Here is a 14,136-nt window from a genome sequence, read left to right as displayed (position 1 = left end):
ACCACATGGAACGCCCCTTTCATAAATAATGCTGTGTGTAAAGTGACTGTAGTTACAAGGACATGAAAGGCCAGGCAGGGTAGCTAGTTAAGTCCTTGCGATTATGGAGCAGAGAAAAGCGCTGCCAGTGTGTCACAAAAGGTCACGTACTGGCAGCACTAGTGGATTATAAATCTGCACATAAAACAATAAATGATGTAATGTCAAAATATAAAACTTATACAGCCCATTAAATTAAACATACCAGCAAACAAGATGTGGTCAAATTTTAGGGGACTTCATACACCAGCCGTGCCACTCAACTCTGCCTGTATGCAAACTCTGGGTTGTCCAGTCGTGTGAATTAGCCACTTGTAACACACTGACTACTTGCTTACTAGTATATTATAGCTATGACAACACCAAGAGAGATAATGTGTGATGTGTACGTTCTCTACATCTGTGCATGAGACAACCCTCATTTCACTTACATATGGCAACATCATACATAGCTGACACACATTTGTGATAGATACACATGCAGAGGAGTCCATGTGCCCACTTACTCACTTATACAACTTACTAAATGCTGACCATCAAAGAATATAGTTAAAGCTTGTGAAATAACATTAATTTTATAACAATAGAATTTGAAACTAAAATCATCAATAATCTAAAACACTCATCCTAAAATCTCTTAAAAACGAAAGTAAAATCTTAAAACCTATCTATACTAACTATGCCTAACCTACCTAACTTAACTTAATTATCCTAAGCTAAACAAGAATGACGTGAGACCACTAAACATCAACCTCACCCCCATTAACACATCAATGCACAATAGACGTACACATACCTACCCTATACATAAACTAACTAGAAATGTATTAAAACACAAATAGATGTTTTATTTAAACACGTAAACACACACTAAAGGACCCACCCACCCCTAAATATTATAAAAATACTCTATGATAAAAACAGAATAAAGTTATTAATAAGAAGCACCTAACTAACTAACCTAAATAAACTAACTATGGGTACCTATATTAAGAATCCTAACTCTACAATAAAATTAATATTAATTATAAAAAAAATACACAATATATATAACAATATGTACAGTGATCCCTCAGATCGGCTGATGAGATGGTCCAGGGACTGCTCATTTTTTCCATTTCTTTAGACATGTTGTCCATCTGTTTCTCCAGGCCATCCATCCTGTTTTTGAAATAGTCCACACCTTGGCTAGTCATGCCATGTCCAACAGACTGTCCGGATATGGAGGGGTGGGTACTGACAGCTCCGAGGGCTGGGGTTGGGGCTTTCGATGCTCCAAGATGCTGGCAGGAAACCTTGCCCATTCTTGGCTGGGGCCTTGGTGTTCCATGTATTGGCTGCCTGCCTTCTGCTTGTCATACAGATGGGATGTCCATGGAAACCACTTCGCTACCTCACAGATGTGTGCATATCGGGTCTTCCGTATGTAGAAAACCATTTCCTCTTCCGCACTCATGTTATCTGTATGAAAAGAAGTACACATGTGTTAATCAATCAGTACATGACGGACAAATGTTGTTAGGAAATGCATGCTATCATGTGCGATGATTCCAACATTAGGGCCAATCATCCGGTCATTGTGTGGCCCACACAACCCAATACAATACACTCAGTTGGTTAATTAAATACTGGGCAGACTGCTGAATGTCATGATTCTACGTAAATCATTTTCACACTTTATAACTAATCAATTTATGAAGAGCCAAAGAAATTACTAACCAGTTAACATACATCATGGCATTTGATCATTTCCTAAAAAAAAATCTCATTATCCCCATGTACAAATCATGGAGTCATGTGATCCTTCATCTGCAACAACAGCTGAGAACAGACAGTGTCACAGTGTGTTGTGGATGGAGATCATCTTCTCTGGACATATATGCCTCTTCGCCGTTCATTTCACACATCCACAGAATAATGCACTTTAGTTACAATTTCCATTTTTGGAAACAGATATGTGGTTGCTGGCTCACCACAATGAACCTCAGAATTGATGACACTACTCATGTTGACTGGCATGCAGCATGCCACGTAGCACTAGCAGGGTGAACTGCACCTCAGCTTATTTATCAATCATACATGCACCTACCTTCAAAACATTGATTCTAGCTTTTGTGTACATTGTTCAAACTACGACACACAAAGCATACCAACAGTTTGATCACAGCTACTTAGTCCTCATGATAATGGACCAAGGATTAATTACAGCATCATGACATAAGTCTTACGGAGTCATGGCTGTGAAGGTAATTTTGGAGTACAATATGTGCCACACTTGTGTGATGACACAATTAAATATTGTTCTTGACACAGCACAAGGATTACCCCATCCAAATACATACAGCAGACTGCCATTCCTAAGGCTCATTTGCATACAAATGAGTATGGTTTATGCATCTTGTTTGAAAGTGCTTCATTGATCAGGTATTCCTAGTATGATACATCAGACATTTGAGGCATGGATGACAAATAACAGTCACAAAACTAAACTTGTTCACACTTAAAATATCAAAATCGTGAAGAGACATATGACACTGATGGACACAGAGCATGGCCAGTTTGTGTTTGGTTGTTCTGTGTGTTACTATATTGACTCAATGCGAAAATGCACTGCAACCCATGTACTTTCCTAGACCAGCTGACTCTGACCATGCACCAACACTGCAACCCAGGCAGAACATCCTGCCCAACGATTGTGCACAACATCACTACCCACATGTAGTGAGGACTGTGTTAAGCATGCCTTCCTCTCCAAACATCATCCATCTGATGCTGCTGTCTTCACTTGGATTCTGCTACTCCAGTCTAAGTGGCAATGGGCACTCCATTTTGCAATGTGGATTGAGGGCAGGCCTGTCTGACACTTTCATGGCTTTCACTGTGTCCACACATGTCTCCACGCAGTACAACATTCACAATGTGTTTCATCATGGTTTTTTAAGTTTGATAGCGATCAACAAGTTGAGACTGCAGCTGGATGTAATGATCATACTATTGTTGCCCACATAAAGAATCAAGCTTTCATCCTTGCATATCACCAACATCACAATCAGTGATGAATGACACTCACCGGTACTGTTGGGGTCTTCAAATGTGTTGACCTCCCCCTGTGTATATGGCAGTGGTCCACCTAAGAAACATGAACAGAAGTACAATCATGTTGGAATTCCAGACATATGTACATTCTATCGAAAAGAATAAGTTAGCATGACACATGCATGTAATTACCAGACCATATAACTCCTTTCACATTAAGTACAGCAATGTTGTGTCACTCACACCTGGACATTGTAAATGCTGGATCAATTCCACATCACAGTTCACTAAGTGTTAACAAAATACATGAGGTGCATCCCTATGAGTTTGCATGTGCTTTGACAGATTCATCAGACATGCCCTTACGCAGACACAATTACACACTGCTGTAAGGTTGTCTGGGCCCAAAAATGTGTCTATGCATGCACATGTGTACACAGTTTTTTGATGTGAGGACTCACAATACTTCTTCGACTCTCTACATGCCTGCAGCATGTTAAACTCTATCTTGTTGCCTGATTGCACACTGATTGGCCCTTGCTTGTGACTTCTGCATTGTTTATTGCACATGTCTTGTTGTTCTTTTGGCTGCCCGCTTCCCCCTCCGCACCAGATGCACCTGCAGTGCCTCTACCATGACAATTCCAGAGTTCCAGCTGCGCATCCGTAACCCCTTCCTAATTTGATGGTGTTTGATGCATGTCCACACAGCAGCCATGCACAGTATTTGCTCAACAGCCAAACCCCACTGCAGCTGTCAAAAACCCAAACTCAACCAGCGCCAGAGGTCATGGATCTCTAAAATCCCTCAGCTATGACTCAGAAAATGTCCTTGCACTGTACCAGTGGAAAATTTCAGAAATACTATCTTTACATATAGAGCAACAACCATGGACAGTAATCCTGACTACACTGCCCCCAGACCTTCACCAGCAACTGCACACACACACACACACACACACACACACACGCACACACACTATGTACACACCAAAATGCACCAACTCGTGATCCCTGAAATGCATCCTCCTCAAAGTGTCCTCCCTGCACAGACTAGCCATAGAGATCTGGATCATCATCGACAACCTTGCACCAAATGTAGCGTTACTCACAGCAACCATGGAAAACCCCACCTTTGCCAACAACATTACCAACTGCATCCCTGAACGATATAAAAATATGAGGAAGGGCCTGCAACAACCGCCCTGTATGAGGCCTTACCATTGCACTTAAGAGCTAGCTCTGAATCACAAACTCAAGCTCAAGCAACAGCCTGCTCAACACCAAACACCTACACTTCCAGATCCAGGCCAGCCCAAGGACAACCCTGTGAGGGACCCTTGGCTACAGACCATCCAGGCCTTGAACTATGTACACCACCTACATCGCAAACATTATTGCACAACATGCCAGCACATACACGTAACATACCTCAACTCACAGCTTTACAAACTTAGTAACAACACATTTGATAGCCGCATGGACAACCTTGCAAACATCTGACAGTAACAACTTGTCACCGCCCACAACCACAAGCCATGGCAGAACATCATCACATCCCCTACATCCAGACCCAGTAACTCCCATGGACTGACCTGCACGGCGTACACCTCCACGTCAACAAAGCATCTGCGTATGAAAATCCAAAATGCACTCCACAAAGGAACTGACAAGATGAACATAGAACAACTATAATCAGCCACAAACCAAAATGCCACCAACACCTTTCACAACACAAAGTTTGCTCTAAATGGACCCCAAAGATGGTTCTCAAAATATGTAGATGAACTTGCAGCAGTATGTAACACCAACACACAGCAGCACAGGAAGCCAACATGGTTCCAGGTCAACCCACATCAATCGTGACGGACATGCAGATGCCTTGTGGAGAAGCAGAGTAACAGCAAATACCCTGAAGACGGATCCAAATGCCAGAACACCATATCAGAATTCCAACCACACATCAGACTTACAAAAATGAAACTTAATCCCACACTTGATCCTCACAAACTCGAGAAATGCAAAGTAACAATTTAGCATCATCAGTTATTTTTGTAAAACTCACATGGATAACTCAGACATCGCGCCCTCCCAGGACCACTACAACAAGCTCTGCTCATACTTCCACACGGATGTCATGTGCCTCTAAGACAAGTTTGAAGACCAGACACAGGTCTGTGAAACCACACACTCTTCAAGCAACCCCAACTACCCCTCCATCTCATCCCGGACAACAATCAGCACCCAAGACAACACATCTACAATGAGAGGCATCCACTCATGATCACAAACAGACCCCTGTCCCACCCCTCATCCACAAAGCTGCTGCAGCCATCACTCCTGCATTAAAAGATTACAATCAACAGCAGCGTCAAAAGTGGCTTTTTCCACGTCAAGCGGAAGTGCGCATAACTCTGACCCACATTCAATGAGCTAACAGTCATCAGCCTGCGCAAACCCCACCCTGCACATCTTCATTGCAACTGTAAAGACCTGACTCTTCAACTGCACGCAGATGCTCCCCCACGCATTCAGATCCTCACATGTGAGTAACGCACTTATAATTTCAATGATTGGTTGGTTGGTTGATTGATGCCTCATGCTTACATACACATCCAGACTTATATATATCATGAGATTTACACAGGATATGGCCAGATTTCCAAGAGTGTGCCGCAGTGAGGCACCACAAGCCCTTTGTTGCACCACACTGTGTAACTTTCTGAGCACTTCAATACAACATGGCTAATTTCCTAGACCCCTGTGCCACCAGTACTTCACTTTTGTTGACGTGCTGGTGGTGCTGTGCCAATATTTGCAATGACATGAAAATCCTGCCTGCGTGACTTTCATGGCGTTGTGAATCTGCCACCTTTACGCGCAGTAGTTTGCAAGGAAGGGATGTTCTATGGTTGTTGCTGTAGGTGTTCTCCCGCAACATCCATACCCACTGATGCATTGCCAGACTTACAATAAAGCATAAATCTGGTAATGCATCAGAATGCGATGCCACCCTAGGGGTGGCGTAGCGGGGTGCAACACGGAGAAATGTATACATTTTTCATTTTTCTTTTTCATCACTTATTGCGTGCTGCATTCAACAGCACACATTGGATGGGGAAATCACCTCAATTTTTTTGTTTTGATGCAGGAAGGTGCTCCTTCCTGCACAAAGACAATCTCCCCAAGACGCTGGCAGCCTAGCACCATGGTGCAAGGTTGCCTGTGCCGGCACATGGCCGCAGTTTGCGTGCCAGTGCAGGGGTAAGCACAGAGATGTGACATATTGTTGTAAATATGTTGCATCCCTGCACTTTAAAGCTAACGCTGCTTTGCCCAGAAAAATGACTTGCTGGACTGCGCTGCTTTAGTTTCTTGTAGATCTGACACATAGTTATAACTACACAGAAATATTTCCACCTTTGGCACTGGTGCTTGTGTGTGCGCCAAAATACCATTTATAAGTCAACATCAGATAAATTGGTTACAACATATGTGTCTGTGAGCACACAACATGCAATTATTTCTTTGAGGTCAGATATTCTTTTCTCCGACACCATTGCGACACCACTGAATCTATCTGAAATTATTGATATTGCAATGTATGGCATAGCTGTGCACCTCTTACAAAATCAATATGACTAATATTATACATTTACTTACCAGTTGGACCACCTACCTCCAGGCCAAGATGGTCCATCAAGTCGGCCTCACGGTTGATCACATCCTGCCAGCGGTGCTTGATTTGGGGGGGTAGGCGTTGCACTTCGAAAATCCTGGCAAGATGTTGCTGGAGTCTGCCCCACCTCTGCTTGCGGTCAGCTGCTGGGTAGCTCTTGGTCACCCGGCCCCCCGTGCGGATCATTCTCAATAGGAAACGATAAATCAGCCAGATGAGGCCACCAAACTGCCTGTTGGTCAGGTTCTTGGACCTGCCGGACATGCTCAGTTCTGTGTAGTAATTTTAAATGAAACTTAAAGATTGCTATAAAGGAAATCTATAGAAAGTTAAAATACAGAAAACATGTATTTATCCCACCTGTATATTAATCCTACACCTAACTACCCCTAGGAAACACACACACCCCAAAATACAACTATTTATAACACACACAAGACTGACAAATGACAAAAGACAGACCAAGAAATGTTCAAACTACACACAGGACTGACAAAACACACTCCAAAAGACAAATCTCAAGCTCAACAATCTACACCAGCCTCCTCCACCAAGCACACTCCTAGAGATAGTAATAGAAAGTGAAAGTAACTGTGTACTTCCTGGTTTAGAACATTCTAGAATCATTGCATCATTTCCTGCTTAGATGCAACAAGTTATGACGTTTTGCATCATATTTCAGATGATGCGTCGTGTTTTTAACTAAATTGCCAGTTCATTTCACATCTGCATGCGTGACGTTTCTCTGTTTTACGTGTGTTTCCTGTTAGTTGCGTTCGGCACCATGTGTTAACAAGCATAACAGATTTAATTTTGCGTCGCGCTTTGTTCAGATGCTACCAGTTTTTGATTATTTGCGAAATTTTACGGGCGGATGCAACACATTTCAGTGGGTCTGAGTGAGCCAAGGCAGATTTGAAGATGCTTTACGCTTCGGACTTTGTGACACTTTACGGTCAGATGTGACACGTTTCAGGGGGTCTGAGTGAGTCAAGGCAGATTTGAAGATGCTTTACGCTTGGGACTTTGCGACACCTTACGGTCGGATTCAACACATTTCAGGGGGTCTGAGTGAGTCAAGGCAGATTTGAAGATGCTTTACACTTGGGACCTTGCAACACTTTATGGTCGGATGTGACACGTTTCATGGGGTCTGAGTGAGTCAAGGCAGATTTGAAGATGCTTTACACTTTGGACTTTGCGATACTTTACGGTTGGATGCGACACTTTTCAGTGGTCTGATTGACTCAACGCAGGTTTGTTAGTGAACAGATACATATATGTGTTGTTGTGCAAGGCATGTATCATGTAAAGTACATGTGTGTATTCCTTCTCAACATGTTGCATGATTTAATAATGAGTTGTGATGTTTCCTGTCACCAACATTCAGGTACATCATGGGATATGTATATATATTATTTGGAAAATTGATTAGCTTGTTTGTGGTACTTTTAAATTGCACTTGCACAGCAGGCGGATAACATTGCATCACACATCGCTGGCACTACCTGCAGTACATTTATTACAATGTCACAGCGAGTAACCATGTGGCTTCTTTTCAGGCCCCTTGCGGCACTGGTGCACCACTGTTCACATGTCAAAACGTAACACATCAGCAGCACAGGTTCTTTTTATTTTACCCCTGTGTTTTAATGAGTGATGTGGGTGCCACTTTCTGCAGCTATGCATGTCAACCATACCACACAGACATCCTTAGATCATGGTGCAAGGGTGCCAGCAGCACTGAATGTCAACTGTTTGTACACAATTGCAGGGTAGTACACAACAATGCAACACATCATTGTGATAATGTAGCATTCCTGTGCTCCACGAGGGCCACAGCTTGTCACAGCCAAAGTGCTTGCACTGGCATAGCAGCAGCAGTTTCATGTTAATCTGCACATATATATTTATATCATATGACCTATGAAGCAAATGGACACAAAGTTTAGGCTCCTACTTAATTTTTTATTGTGAATATGGTACATATTGTTAGAAACTTAAATTTGCTACATCATCAGAAGAATTGTGTGACAATGCGTGTGCGATGTCTTATCCCTGCTGCAGTGTGGCGTATGTCTCATCCTTCTTATTCAGCTTCATCATCACCATCATCCATTTGTTAGGGGGCTGTTCCTCTTCATCCCAGGGCACATTTGTTTTGACACATATGTTATGGAGTATTGCACATGTCAATATCATCTTGCACACAGTTTCTGGAGCATAGAGTAGCCTTCCGCCTGATGAATCTAGGCAACGGAACCTGGACTTGAGCATTCCGAAGCTTCTTTCTATGATGTTTCGAGTTGTGCAATGGCCATGGTTGTATGCCTTTTGCGGATCATCCTGTGCATTTCCAAATGGTGTCATCAACCACTTCTGTAGACCATATTCTTGATCAGCTGTAAGTGGAAAGTAAGTAAAAAGTGTTACTTTTGGGTGATATCAGTATACATGGCATGTGTTGTATGTCATGTTTGTGAAGATTGTAATAGTGAATTACGTTGGTGTCAATTACATGTTGGGGCTTATTTACAAGCCCCTTGTGCCACTGGTGCGTCACTTTAACATGGTAAAAAGTGACGCAACAGTGGTGCAAGGGGCTTGTAAATAAGCCCCGTTGTGTTTAAAGTTGGTGGTCAGCTTTTCGTGGTCGTGACACTGTCATTGCGTCACTTTTTGTGACGCACTGGCGTCGCATTACACTGCCCCATATTTAAAAGGACAGGAACAGCCACCCTGCGTGGCTTTTCCTGTCCTTGTCAATACGGCCCCTTCAAACTCAGCACTTTCCATTAAAGGTGCTTACATGGTTGTTGCTGTGGGTGTTCTCATGCAACACCCATGGAACAAGACACATTTCCAGATTTACGAGGAATCGTAAATCTGGAAATGCTTCTGAATGCTACCCCACCCTAGGGGGGTCGTAGAGAGGCGCAACGAGGAGAAATGTTTTCATTTTTTTTGTTTTCTTTCTCTTTCAATGCGTGCTGCATTCTACAGCACACATTGGAAGAGAAAAATGTCTCTAGTGATTGTTTTAGTGCAGGAAGATGCCTCTTCCTGCACAAAAACAATCTCCCCATTATGCAGGCATCCTTGCACCATGGTGCAAGTGTACCTGCGCCAGCTCATGGCAGTTGTTTTTGCGCAAGCGAGAGCACAGGAATGCGACATATCATTTTAAATATTTCACTTTCCTGTGCTTTGGAAGTGCCGCAGCATGGCACAGCCTAAGGGCTTGCATTGCTGCGCTGAAGCACTTCCTTGTAAATCTCCCCGGAATGTTTTGGTTGGTTGCACACTTTCAAACATTGTGCATTGCACATCTGGGCACATTTCAATATGTGAGTACAACAAATGTGTAGTCTGTGCAAAAGAGAGTCAGTTGCATGTCATAGTGGTCCTACACATTTTCTTGACATTACGGTTTGATGTCTTTGGCCCTGCATTATCACTCATTTGGCATAATATGCCCCTGACCAGGTAACTTTGTCACATGGTGTACCAATACATGCATCCTGTGTGTAATTGATATGTACAATTATATACACATAAATGCACATGCCCATTATATTTGGATTTTTTTGCTATTTCAATGCATTCCTTACAAAGCATTGCACCTTTAAATAGTTATTTTGTGTTAGATGCCATTTGTGCATATGTCGACAGTGTGACTTATTGATCTAAAAAATCGTTATGTAGGATATTTGCATGCATTCCTATCTGGTGTCCCTTGGAACTTTAGGTTATGCTCCTACGTATGTATGCAGCTTTGGACTGTATGTTATGTGGTTATAGTGTATATGTGGTTCTGCATTTACACATTGAGTTCTTGCATCATTCGGACATAAGGGCATGTAATGTGCCAGCTATTCTTGCAGAGTACATTTTCATTTAAATTAATTTATGCTTACCTACAAGGAGCCCATTGCCATATTGTCCATTTTGGAAACGGTCATTGATGATGCTATTTCTGAATATATATGAATCATGCACACTCCCAGGATATTTGGAAAATACATTGATGTATAGTACCCGATGGGCCACAATGACCAGGACAATGATGGAATGTGTGTGCTTTTGGTTGCAGTATAGGTGTGAATTTGCTGCAGGTGGTACAAGCTGAACATGCGTTCAGTCCATTGCACCAACTACATGTGGGAAGCCAGCAATGGCATAGAAACCTTGTTTAATGTCTATCTGCTGCTGGGGTGTGTTTGGGAAATGGATGTGCTGTGGTGTGAGCTGAATGTTGGCATCCAAGACAGAAGGGAGGAAGGTGGAGAAAGATGCCTGTGAGACTACTTCCACTCATGCTGCTGTTGTTTGAAAAGATCCGGAGGCCAAAATTTGTAAAACCGCTAGTAGCTTTGTCAGCGGTGGTTTATTGGTGACTCTTTCATTTGAAGTCTGTAGCTGTGGTGTGATGTGCCGCAGAAGGGTCACAATAGACGCTTTACTAAGGCGATACATTTTAATGACTTGTTCGTCCCGAAGTCCAATGAGGGTGGTCCTTTGACGGTAGATTCGCTCCCTACTCCTGTGCTGCCTTTGTGGTAATGAAAGAGGCTGAGGTTGTAGGATTTGTTGTGGGGGTGGTTGTCGTCTTCTTGGTGAAATTCCCAGCTGCAGTATTAGAAGGTTCATGTTGCTTTCTCTGCTTCAAAACTGCTCTGCTGCACTTTTTTCAATTTATGTAGTACTTGCATCATTTCCTGCACGTGGGTTTATGAGGTGTAGGCTTGCGAGCGCATTTTCCAATTTGTGTGATGCATCTTTTTAGATGCGTCGTCGTGGGGGGTTGATGTAAATATGCCTGTGTTGGAAATGCATTGGTTTTTGAGTGGGAACGCCTACCTTGCATATCTTAATACTTAAGCGATGCAGATGAATCTCGCGCAGCTCCATTCTGTCACATCTCCGTTTATGTGACACATCTTCATAGATGTGTCACCTTGTAAATTTACTTTAAAAAAAACCCCACCAATGCATCATGAAAAGTGACACATCGGTGGCACCAGGGGCTTGTTAATCTGCCCCTTTCTACATTGGTCTAGCGCAATACACCAGCACCATACAGTCCCACTGGGATACATTTATTCTTATATCTGTGATCAAACTCCATTTCTGGCTTAGATCCTGACCTGAAGGATAAATGAAAAACTGCTCCAATGGCTCTCTGAAATTGTTGGGATCTAATTTTGAGTGAATGGCCCCAGTTATAACCAGAATTCAAAGGGTATCCCCAGATAATTCAGGAACAGAGCCCTAGCAACTTGGACACCCCTTATGAAGTGCAACTTAGTTTTAGTATTTTTTGGGTCAGGAACCATAATAAACAATTTTGAGTAGTTCACTCTTTCATTTTAACTGTGCATAAAGGAAGGTAATGACTCCAGGAGTGACTGCAGCCCATTAGCCATCCTAGCAATCAAAAGAGCACCATCTGCATATCTGAGACTGAGGACAGGAGTCACAGGACGTCTCCCAATCTGTGGTATATCTTTCACATTGAGCAACAAAAAATGACCCAGTCCATTCATATAAAAAATACATAAATGGGGCCGTGATACAGCCTAGCACTCCTTCTCTTTTAACTGATTGGCATTGTGCACTCCTTATTCAAGTCATAGTGTATTTGTTAAGAAAGGTGTTACAATGGAAGCATCAGAAAAGTGTTACAAGACCACCTTCTACGCTCATAGTCTCCATCATGGTCCAAAACTACTAATACTGGCATGAAAAACAAAGAGGACAGGCAATAAAACCTTATTGATTTCTGGTCAAGCCTCTAACCAAGAAAGTAGGACCCTACCAAAAATCTTATTAGTAGAATCCAAGAGGAAAATGGGTAGATAACAAATAATTTGAGTTCTCTCTCCTTTCTTAAAAATGGGTAGAACATTTTGCCTCCTTCCATGCATGACCCTATGACAGGCCCAGTAATTGCTGCTTGTAGGACATTAGTTATTAAAGGCACCCAGAAATCTATACATCACTTAAAGAGGTCTATCATAACTACATCTAGACCTGAAGACTTATCTGATGGACTGTTTTTGACTGTTGTTGTTACTTCATATTGCTTGTAAGTCTCAAGGCTAAGGCTGCCACCACATCAGAGACATCTGACCTCCCCTCATCCCTAGGTTTCATAAAAACTTTATCTGAATCCAAAACTTTTGACAAGTGGGTTGACCAGGTTTCAGCTAAAATTAAACTTTCTTAGGAACAGTATATATAGTAAACATTTTTTTAAAAACATGGTTCACCACATCCCAGAATTCTCAATAATAATGTAACCTACAGGCAGCTTATAGGTCATCGCATGCATCTCACCTAATAAGAAGTTTCCTGAGATTAAGAGCTTTTTTAAGTGCCCTTTAAGCAAATGTTATTGACCCTTGTCTCTAGGGGTGGCTTAAAGATCCACTTTTACATGGTTATGGGTGGCAGAGCATGCACTTATAAACAATCTTCATAACAGGACTCTGTTCTTGGGATTCCTAGCTATCAACATTGATGACAGAGGCATATCCGGTAATGAGTGAACTTGGTTCAGCTTAAGGTGATAAGCAGACCTGTAAAACATGCTCATTATTCTTGATTAGCTCTTGAATAAAATTATCAGGACACATTTTATTCCATTTGAAACTTAGTCCTCTATTAGCTCAACAATTTAAATCCCCCAACTTGTTAGATTTATGGCTCTCTTGTGCTCTCAAGTCGAGAACCAAAGAAATGGGATTGTGATTATTAATTAGCATTGACTGCAATATCTGAAGTGAATACTGAAAAATCTTCTGAGGACAAAATAGAATCAGGATATCACCGTTACAGTTCCCATTATAAATTGGGATTAGTGAGCTAATACTGGGCCCCATATCAACTACAAACATGATATGATTTTTAGCTAGGATCCTATATAAGGCTTCCCATAAAGTGATGTGCCTATAGTGAGAAACAGTTTCACATTTCACAATCACGAGTCCACAAAATGGCAGCCCGCTAAACTTGCACACATTAATATTGAAATCCTGACCCACAAAATTGCTATCCGTTAGTGAGTTTTCAAGATAAAAGCCACAATAAAATGATCAAGATCATTATCACCTCAGTAACCTTTTGGTAAAAGATATTATATTACTAATAAACGCGCATCAAATCTCGAGGACCTGATAAGGTTAAATGTAAAATTTGAAACAATGTGTTACAACAAATTTCTTTAGGCTTCATAGCTAACAAATTTACTGACACCATTACAGCTGTCTCCCCGATTGCCGACCCAGCTGGTGAGGGAGTTGCTAAATTACAGTAGGTTTGATGTCCGTCAATGCAAAACGAATCTGTCATCCAGGTGTCTTGCAAGTCATATTTGCTAA

The sequence above is a fragment of the Lissotriton helveticus genome, chromosome 4_1 (genome assembly GCF_964261635.1).
Source record: "Lissotriton helveticus chromosome 4_1, aLisHel1.1, whole genome shotgun sequence".
Lineage (NCBI taxonomy): Eukaryota > Metazoa > Chordata > Amphibia > Caudata > Salamandridae > Lissotriton > Lissotriton helveticus.
This window is presented reverse-complemented; position numbering follows the sequence as displayed.